Here is a 10,253-nt window from a genome sequence, read left to right on the forward strand (position 1 = left end):
TTTTTGCACAACAACCTTCTGGGATGAATAATGTGTCCATAGCAGGACCTGCTATGGGACAATTATTCCAGTGCTATTTGAATTGGTGGGCTAGATCCTCCTCCCCTTAGGATTGGAGGGTTAACCCTAAGTGGCTGGAGTTTCTGGTCATGTTGCTTAGAAGTCACTATGCTTTGTGCTTTGTATTGATTATCAGCTACATTGAATTAGCTTTTAGAAAAAGGATATTGATTAAAGTAGTGTAGTAGAGGAAGAACATTTGGACCATTCACCTTCCCACCCTTAGTGAACTTAAAGTGCAAATGTATTGGGACACATATTAGGGAAAAATGTGGCAAAGGGTTACTTGCCCACATCTTTATTTTTCTCTCCCTATTTGTTTCTCTGAAAGTAGTCTCTTCTATACCAAGGTAGTTCTATAGAACATAATTATGTTTGCATGAAAAACCAACAGATTCATAGTGAATACCAGCTCAAACATGAAATCTTGAGTCACTGAAGCAATGCGTATGTGTGCGTGTGTGTTTTTTTTTAAGCATGACTTTTCCTTAAGAATTTTTTAAAATGTCACATCAGTGACCTAGATCAACCTTACGTAAATGTACTGCGTCAGTCCTGTTCTGTTCCTTTTCTTTCGTTTGCATTTCAAGAGAACGTTGAATACTTACATGGAACTTAAGGGGGGCCGTCCAATTTTGGTTCCCAGCATGCTTTTTAACCCACAGCAAAGAAAAGCAAACCGAACCATATGCAGGCTGTTCAGGCAGTCTTCCCCCACAGAAATAATGAGGTTACAGTACCACCCAATGAAATTGCACAACTTCCAAAGTTCTATCACATGAAATATAATGAAGAAAAATGATAGTCTAGTCATGCTCCTAAAGCTACCCTGAAGGAGAAAAACTGAGAGCAAGAACTTCCAGTGACCTACTAAGTAAGTGGGCCCTACCAAGGATTCCTTATCCCCCGTAGTCCATAACAATAAGGAAGGATGGGGAGAGAAAAAATGTCAAGATTAGCATCATGATACTTTTGAAAGGTTGGAGGACTAGGGAGGGGTTGGCAATGAGAATAAGATTTCATGTATTTAGCTGTTAATCTAGGGAATGATTGGGACAGGGAACAGTTATATATATATATATAAATATATATTATATATATTATAAAGTATAATATAAATCCTTTCTCATATGTCTTTTGGAAACATTATTTTGTTTAGTCTGAATCTCAGATTTGTTTGTTTTAGAGAACAAGAATTTATTCTCTCAATGTTGTTCTCAATTTGTCTTGGAAATTTGCTTCCCCTCTCCCCCATTCCCCTTAGTTCTGTGTCTAAGAGTTAAATTACTTGGCCAGAGGCACACAGATAGTATGTATCAGAGAAGAACTTAAAATCATTACTTCCTGTCATTTTCCTCTCTGCCCTGCTGAATCACATACATAAAGATCTGTATCTACTATGAATATGATATGTTGATAGCACAACACAAGGCATAGCATAGTAAGAGAGAGTGTTATATAGCAGAGATAACACTGGCAAAAGATCTGAGTTTAAAATTCTGGCCCTGACACTTTCTAGTTGGGGTGATAATGGGTAGGTAAATTCAAAAATTTTCTAAGTGCAGTTTCTATTTTTTTTTAAATAATTGAGGCTAACAATACATTTGCTAACTATTTTATAGGGTTGTTGCAAAGATAATAAGTGAGTAAATCATATTACTCATTCAATACTGAATATTATGGACTCAATAAAAGCAAATCAAGGGGCAGCTAGTGGGCGGAGTAAGATAAAGCACTGGCCCTGGATTCAGGAGGACCTGAGTTCAAATGTGATCTCAGACACTTGACACTTACTAGCTGTGTGACCCAGGGCAAGTCACTTAACCCCCACTGCCCCACAAAAAAAAAAAAAAAAGCTAATCAAGGAGGTTGGGGAGACAAACAGGTTCATTCTGAGCATAAGTACAAAAACAAGAAGTCCTCAGATCATGTTCAGCTAGTTGCATAACTTGGGGAAGTCTGTGGATCAGTTTTCCTTTTATGAAAATGAAGAAACTTACCTGAAGGGGAAGAAAAGAAATTGATCCAATCTGATTAAAACAACAACAACAATAAACAAACAAACAAACAACCTTAGTGTCTACTTTGGGCCAAATACTATGTGAAGAACTGAGGACACAAAACCAAAGGATATCCTGCCCTCATGGAATTTATATTCTACTAGGAAAACAACTTGTAAAGCAATTAGCAAGTGATCACTAGAGAAGAGAGAGCTCTAATAAGTTAGGCTTCCTGAAGTTACACATGAAGCGAACCTTCAAAGAAGCTAACGGATTCTAAGAGCACCAGTGGGGAACAGTGCATTTTCAAGGATGGGAGAGAGAACTACTCATAGGCCTGAAATAGGGGCTGGAGAATGGAGTGCTGAGTTCAGTAAGAAACAAGAAGGTCCACTTAGGACATTAAGCTTTGAAAAATAGCTAGAGACAGACTGTGCAGGACTTTAAATGCCAGGACAAGGGGGATGCATTTGGTCCCTGAGGCAATAGGGTGTCACTGAAGCCTCTTAATCAGAGAAGCAGCAGAATGCTTTGGAAAGATCATTTCATGTCCTATATGGACAGTGGATTGGGAAAGAGAGTAAAATCCAGGCATCCAATCATGAGATATAGTGACGCTAAGGCTCTCTGCCAACTAGCAGTGCTAATTGATTAGCAAATTGTGATGGGATGAATATGTAGAGGGAGGCAGAGCTGGTGGGTTCAGCTTGGGGGAATATCACCTGGAAGAGTTTTCAGAGAAATGGTGCCATTTGGACTCATTCCTGGTGGCTCATTAAAATGGAAACATAATGGTTTCAGTTCCTGTTGTGTTTTTCCCCGGACTGGTTTACATAAGGAAATGAATTTGCTGCTATTATTTTAAATACCTGCTCCAAGTACTGTGAAACACCAATTAAAAAAAAAAAAGGATTAGATAACATGTTTTGTACCATTTGAAACACATGCTTCTATGACTTCTTGGCTTCCAAGTTTAGGAATAAAACTGAAATCTAGTAGTGATCAATGCCATTTATGGCCATTAATAATCAACTTCACTTCAGAAAACAAACTAAAAACAAAAACAAAAACAAAGTCTGTAAAAAGTAACAGAGTACTCCTTCTTGGAGTGTAAAGAGTAAAACTTTTGATCCAGTAAGATATAGTGTCCTTATAAGGAAGTTCTCTTCCCCTCCTCCAGTTTATCTAAGCTTATGGAATCTCCTGTGCTCTAAGCACATTCTACTTTCTATTATAATTACTTAGTCCTCAGCTTTTCTGTCTTCTTGGATTTTAAGGGTTAAAAAATGACTTTATACCATTGTTCATTGCTGTATCTGTTTCCATTTCTCTTCTGTTTTCTTTCCAGAAGATCAAACTTTAGCCTACGGGAAAGGCCGTGACTAGTTGTCTTGTATTTTTATACACACCTACCAACCTTCTCTGTAGTGATAACAGATCACATCTACCTGCATTGATGGACATGTAGGTGTCATGTTATTTTTTTTTGCCTCCTCATATCTGGTTTGCATAAAGTCTAAAAGTAAGCTATAATCTCATTCCCCTTATGATAACCACAACTTTGAGCATTGTTCTCCCAGAAGTACCAATAATTTCTCTGAAGACTTGTGCCAGAGGCCCATGTTGCTGATGCTGCAAAGTAAAGAAGGCAAACCTCTCCTGGCTCTAAGCCTGCATCCCTGCCCTAAGGTCCTTAGACTTCATGTTTTCATGGTGAAGCCCAGAAACATCTCTCTCTTCCCAGCCAATCCCTAAGGCTGGAGATGACTGCCAGAAATGGAAGGGAGGGAGGGGATCCCAGGAAATCCCCTCCTGAACATGTAGACAGCTTGTCTTGTTGCTCAGGCTGCATTTCTTACTGGTAGATATATCAGAATCCCAGGGTTGGAAAGGGCATACTCAACAAGTAGTCACACAACTTTAATTTGAAGACTTCCTCCAATGCAGAGGAAACCACTATCTCCTGAAGCAGTCTGTCTCACTTTGGGTGCCTCTAGTCACATTCTCCATAAATTTTAATTGAATTTGTAATAATGAGGGACCTTGGAGATAATCCAGAACATCCATCTATATGTTATAGATGAAGGAACTGAGGACAGGGAGATCATGTGATTTGCCAAAGTATAAAAGGTAGAGAGTTTAGATTTAAGCTAAGTTCCTCTGATTCATCGACTTTCTTTTATCAAACCGTAATTTGGCTCTTTGTGACTTCCACCTATTTTTCCTATTTCTGCTGTTGGGTCAAACAAGATATGCCCAGTCCCTTTTCCTATATCTCTCATACATCACTGATGGTGGCTTAGCAATAATATCCTTGGGTTCTTTCAGCATTTTTTTAATGTAGTTCATTTGAACCAACAGATATATGGATAAATGCAGTCCGTCATAGTTACAATACCATACTTATGTGCCATATGTGAGATGTTTTCCTCAAACCGCATGGATTTTCTCTAATAGGTTGTCCACAATATGTTCCCATGGCAAAATCACTCCTATTTTTGACTCCCTTGAAACTCATTCAAAATGCTTTCAGCCATGCCTCCCTCTTCTGATTCCTGGATTTTCTCACCTGGGTATCTTTTTTTTTTTCCCTGGTTATCTCTTAATATACAATGTTGCCCTTCTCTTATTCCTAACTATTATAATTATTTTTAATAAGTTGTACATATACATATACACATATGTATGCATGTATGTTTGTAGATGTGTTTGTGTGTGTATGTGTGTATATGCAGAGTCATAGTCCAGTCATAGGTCTCATTCCTTCAGGTCTCAGCAGTATCCATGAAATCAAATTTGGTCTCCTAGTGTTGAGATGAGAGTTTGCCAACATTTTTACTGGACCTGTTAGATACATGGCATCTACACCAATATTTTAAGCCCTGATCTAGACATTTAAATTATATTATCAAATATCATTCACTGAGCCAGATCTATTCTTCTGGATGATGGGAGTTTTTCCGTCTAGATTCAGAGCCTGCTCTGGAGGGACTAAAATTAAAGTACAAATGAGAGAAAGTAGCAAGGGTGAGGAAGCCCAATAATGGAGTTTCCAAGCTCTTCAAATGAACAAGGGTTTGGCCTGTGAATGGAATGAAAGAAAGACAAGGGGAAGTGAGAGTGACACTTCTAAGGTAGTTGTTTCCTCCTCAGCTTAGAAAAGTCCCACTCTAAGTTTAGGCTTGCCATTTTAAATTGCCTTCCTTTTCCTAAGTTGATTTTCATTTTTACGTGTGAGAAACTTATTACTTTTAGAAAAATAAATAGGTTGGTCTTTTTTTTCTTCACTTGACCAAAAGTTATTTATTTCTAACACATTTTTAGAAATTTTATTTTTTACTGGACTCAGATTTGGAGGTGGAGGCTCTCAGAAAAGACAGTCAACGTCTCTTAGTGATTTGTTCCTGTCGTTTTTCTTTAGCCTCCTTCATTCTCTTGACCAAAAGCTTGGCATATTCTGCCACTTCTTCCTTGTTCTTCTGGGTACAATGATTCTTCAAAGCAATTCAATTGCATTTGTGCTGCAAAACACTGGGAGTCACCAGGCGCTGAATTTTTAGGAGCCTTGGTCCTGGGTTTCTTACCTTCCTTGTTAAGGGGCTTTCTTACAACATACTGCTGGGCATCATCTTCTTTGGACAAGTTGAAAAGCTTGCTGATTCTGCTAGCTCTTTTGGGTCCCAAGTGATGAGGCACCGTCACATCTGTCATTCCTTGTATATCTTTCTCACCTTTCTTCACAATAACCAAGTTGAGGACACTCAGATTGGCATCCACAATACACCCCCTAAAAGATTTATGTTTTCATTCTCCAGTTCTTCTAGGGCTACAGCAAGAATGGCCCTTACTGAGCAGCAGGCTGACACGTCCATGAGTCAAAACACCCTGCTTCATGGGGAAGCCTTTGTCATCCCCACCACTGATACAGACCACATAACCCTCCCATTCTTGACCAAGAGCATCAGCAGAAACTTCAGTGGCCATCTGTTTCTCATAAAAGGTCCGTAGCTTTCTCTCATCATCAACATCAATGAGTTTTTGACAGCCAGTGGCTGGGAAGGAGATATTGAGCTTCATCTTTGCACAGCCGCCTGCTCCAGTTCTGCTTCATAGGTCAGTATTAAAATATAATGAATGGTTCTATGTTTAAATACCCCTGTTAAATATGTAATTATTTTTCAGTATGTTTCTATATCTTCCTATATAATTTTTTCTTTCAAAAATATTTTATTTTAATTGAGCAGCAAATATTTGGGTAAGATATATTCAGGACAGTATAGTTTCTATATAGTACTTTATAATTAATGCAATGCTATTCTCCAAAAGGAATATTCTAGTTTCCATAACTGGTAGCTAGGTGGCACAGCAGATAGAGTCCCCAACCTAGAGTAAGGAAGACTCATCTTCCTGAGCTCAAATGTGGATTCAGATACATTCTAGGCATTTAATTACTAGCCTCAGTTTCCTCGTGTAAAATGACCTACAGAAGGAAATGACATACTACTCCAGTATTTTTGCCAGAAAAACCCCAGATGATTTCAGAAATAGTAGGAAACAACTGAAATAGCTCAATAACAAAACTTGTTCAGTCTCTGGATAGTCAGTTCTTCAGTCAACACACTGTTATTAAGGGCCTATTATATGCCAGGAACTGTGCATGCAGGGGATACAAAGAAAGATAAATGACAGTCCCTGTACGAAAGGAGCTCGTAATCTATTTGGGGCAGACAGCATGAAAATAATTACATGCAATTAAGTTATATTGGAATGTTTTGTTAAAAATCAACAAAGAGACCCTAGAATTCTGAATTATTAAAAGAAAAATTAAATGAATTACACATGGAGATAGATGGTAGTACTATAATAGTGGTGTTCTTTAATCTTCCCCTCTCAGAACTAGGTAAATCTAACAAAAAAATAAATAAGAAAGAAGCCAAGGAGGTAAATAGAATTTTAGAAAAGTCAGATATGATAGATATATGGAGAGAATTGAATGTAAACAGAAAAAAATACACGTTTTTTCTTAGTGGTTCAAGGTACCTTTACAAAGATCAACCATATATGAGAACACAAAATTTTTATGGTGAAAAGCAAAAAACCAGAAATATTAAAAGTATGTTTTCAGATCACATTGAAATAAAAATATATTTAATAAGGGACCAAAGAAACTTAGATTAAAAACTAGAGGTAAAAAGACCTAATCTTAAAGAATTAATAGGTTAAAAAATAATAAATTCATTAAATTAATGAATAAATAAATTAATTAATCAATCAATTAATTAATTTAATTAATGAATAAATTCATTACAGAGAATGACAATAATGAGACAGCATATCAACACCTACAAGATACAGCAAATGCAATAAAGGAATTTTACATCTCTAAATGATTGTGTCAATAAAATAGAGAAAGAATAGACCAATGAACTGGGTAGTCAATTTTTTTTAAAAAAGTATTAAAAGGACTAAAAGATCCAAATTAAACACTAAATTGGAAATCCTAAAAATTAAAGGTGAAAGTGATAATATTGAGTGTAAAAGCCCCATTGAATTAATAAATAAAACTAGAAGTTGGTTTTATGGGAAAAAAACAATAAAATAGATAAAGCTTTGGTTAATTTTATTAAAAAAAGAGAAATAAAACCATCACTAGCACTAAAAATAAAAAGTGTAAATGTACCACTAAAAAGATGAAATTAAAGCAATCAAAAAGAATTCTTTTGCTCAATTATATGCCAATGAATCTAACAAAGTGAAATTGAAAAATATTTCCAAAAATATAAATTGCCTAGATTAACAGTAGAAGAAATAGAATATCTAAATTGGCCTATTTTATAAGAAGAAATTGAACAGGTCATAAATGAGCTTCCTAAGAAAAAGCACCAGGACAAGATTTACAAGGGAATTCTATCAAACCTTTAAAGATCAACTAATTCCAATGTTAAATAATTTTTTGAAATAATAGACAAAGATACAATCCTACCAAATTAATTCCCTTTTATGAAACAAATATTATGATACCTAATCCAGGAAAAGGCAAAAAAAAAAGATAAAGAAAAGTATAGACTTATTTTATTAATTAATATGGATACAAAATCCTAAATAAATTACTAGCTATAAAATACTAAAAGATTACAATAATATATTGCAAATGTTAAACATTATGCCTAGTTAGGATTTATTCCAGGAATGCAGGAATGGTTTAACATGAGGAAAACATTTTATATAACCAATTATATCAATAATAAAAGTTAAAAATTATACAATTATATCAATGGATGCAGAAAAGGCTTTTGATAAAATTAAACACTCATTTCTATCAAAACCACTTGAAAGTATATGTATAAATGGATTTTTTCTTTAAATTGACAAAAAAATTATCTAAAACCATCAGCAAAATGTATTTATAATAGTGATAAGGTAGAAGTTTTTTCAGGAAGATCAGGTGTGAAAGAAGGATGCCCACTGTCATAATATCATTTAATATTGTATTGGAAATCTTAGCAATAGCAAGAGAAGAAAAAGAAACAGAAAAAAAAGATATGAATAGGGAATAAGGTAATAAACTATGTATTTTTGCAGACAATATGATAATATACTTGAAAAATCCCAAAGATTCGACTAAAAATTAGTTGAAACAATAATTTTAGCATGGTAGCAGGGTATATCTACATAAATAACATACAGGGAGCCAAGATGGCAGAGAGGAAGCAGCAAGCTGCCTGAGCTCTCCTTCTGTTCCCTCAAAAAGAACATTAAATCAAGCCTCTGGAAAGATTCTGAAACTACAGAACCTGCAAAGAGACAGAGAGACACAGTCTTCCAACCAGAGATAATTTAGAAGACTTCAGGAAAAGGTCAGTCTGACTCAGGCAAAAGGGAGGCCCAGCGCAGGGCAGCAGCCCAGCACCAAGGGGGTTGGGGCAAGTCAGCAGGAGCTGCAGGCCACAGCTGAACAACTGAGGTCCCTGGAACTTGTCTCAAAAATCTGGTGGCCAAGAAGGACAGTGGAAAAACCTATCTGCACCAGCAGAGAGGGCAAATTGCCAGCTGTAGGGCCACGAACAGAACAGGCAGGGTCAGGCGCCTGACCGAGCGTGCTTGGACAGGAAGTGCAGGGGGACGAACTGCACATACTACAAAGGCCTGAGAGTAAAAGGCCGGTCACACAGCACCTATACCCCTGCACAAGAAACCCAAAACAGGGACCCTGGTACCCCCAGAGCAGACCTCAACTTAAAAAATAAATACATAAGCTGTAATAATGAGTAAGAAGCAAAAAAGAGCCCTCTCCATTGAGAGCTTCTGTATCAATAGGGAAGAAGACAACACAAACTCAGATGAGGACAATACCCTCAAATTGCCTACATGTGAAGCCTCACGAGGGAAGGTGAATTGGTCTCAAGAACAAAATGCCTTCCTGGAAGAGCTCAAAAAGGATTTTAAAAAACAATTGAGGGGGCAGCTAGGTAGCACAGTGGATAAAGCACCAGCCCTGGATTCAGGAGTACCTGAGTTCAAATCCATCCTCAGACACTTACTAGCTGTGTGACCTTGGGCAAGTCACATAACCCCCATTGCCCCACCAAAAAAAAAAAACACAATTGAGAGAGGTAGAAGAAAAAATGGGGAGAGAAATGAAAGCAAAACAAGAAAACTATGAAAAAAGAATCAGCAGCTTGGAAAAGGAAGCACAAAGATTGACTGGCCAAATGGCAAAAAAATGCAGAATTTCACTGAAGAAAACAATGCCTTAAAAATTAAAATTGGACAGTTGGAAGATAAGGAATCCATGAGACACCAGGAATCGGTCAAGCAGAATCAAAAGAATGAAAACATGGAAGAAAATGTGAAATACCTCACTGGAAAGACAATTGATCTGGAAAACAGATCCAGGAGAAACAATTTGAGAATCATTGGACTGCCTGAAAGCCATGACCAGAAAAAGAATCTAGACACCATATTCCAGGAAATTATTAAGGACAACTGCCTTGATATTATAGAATCAGAGGATAAAATCATCATTGAAAGAATCCACTGATCACCTCCTGAAAGAGACCCCAAAAGGAAAAGTACAAGGAATATTGTAGCCAAATTCCAGAATTATCAGGTGAAGGAGAAAATACTCCAAGCAGCCAGAAAGAAGCAATTTAAATATCATGGAGCCACAGTCAGGATTGCTCAGGACCTGGC

General features: G+C 36.8%; 1 pseudogene; it reads right to left on the reverse strand.

The window, feature by feature from the left end:
• Positions 1-5,389: 5,389 nt before the first annotated feature.
• On the reverse strand, positions 5,390-6,146 carry LOC122743605 (annotated as a pseudogene).
• Between the last annotated feature and the right edge of the window lie 4,107 nt (positions 6,147-10,253).

Source organism: Dromiciops gliroides, chromosome 2, assembly GCF_019393635.1.
Source record: "Dromiciops gliroides isolate mDroGli1 chromosome 2, mDroGli1.pri, whole genome shotgun sequence".
NCBI classification, from domain to species: Eukaryota; Metazoa; Chordata; class Mammalia; order Microbiotheria; family Microbiotheriidae; genus Dromiciops; species Dromiciops gliroides.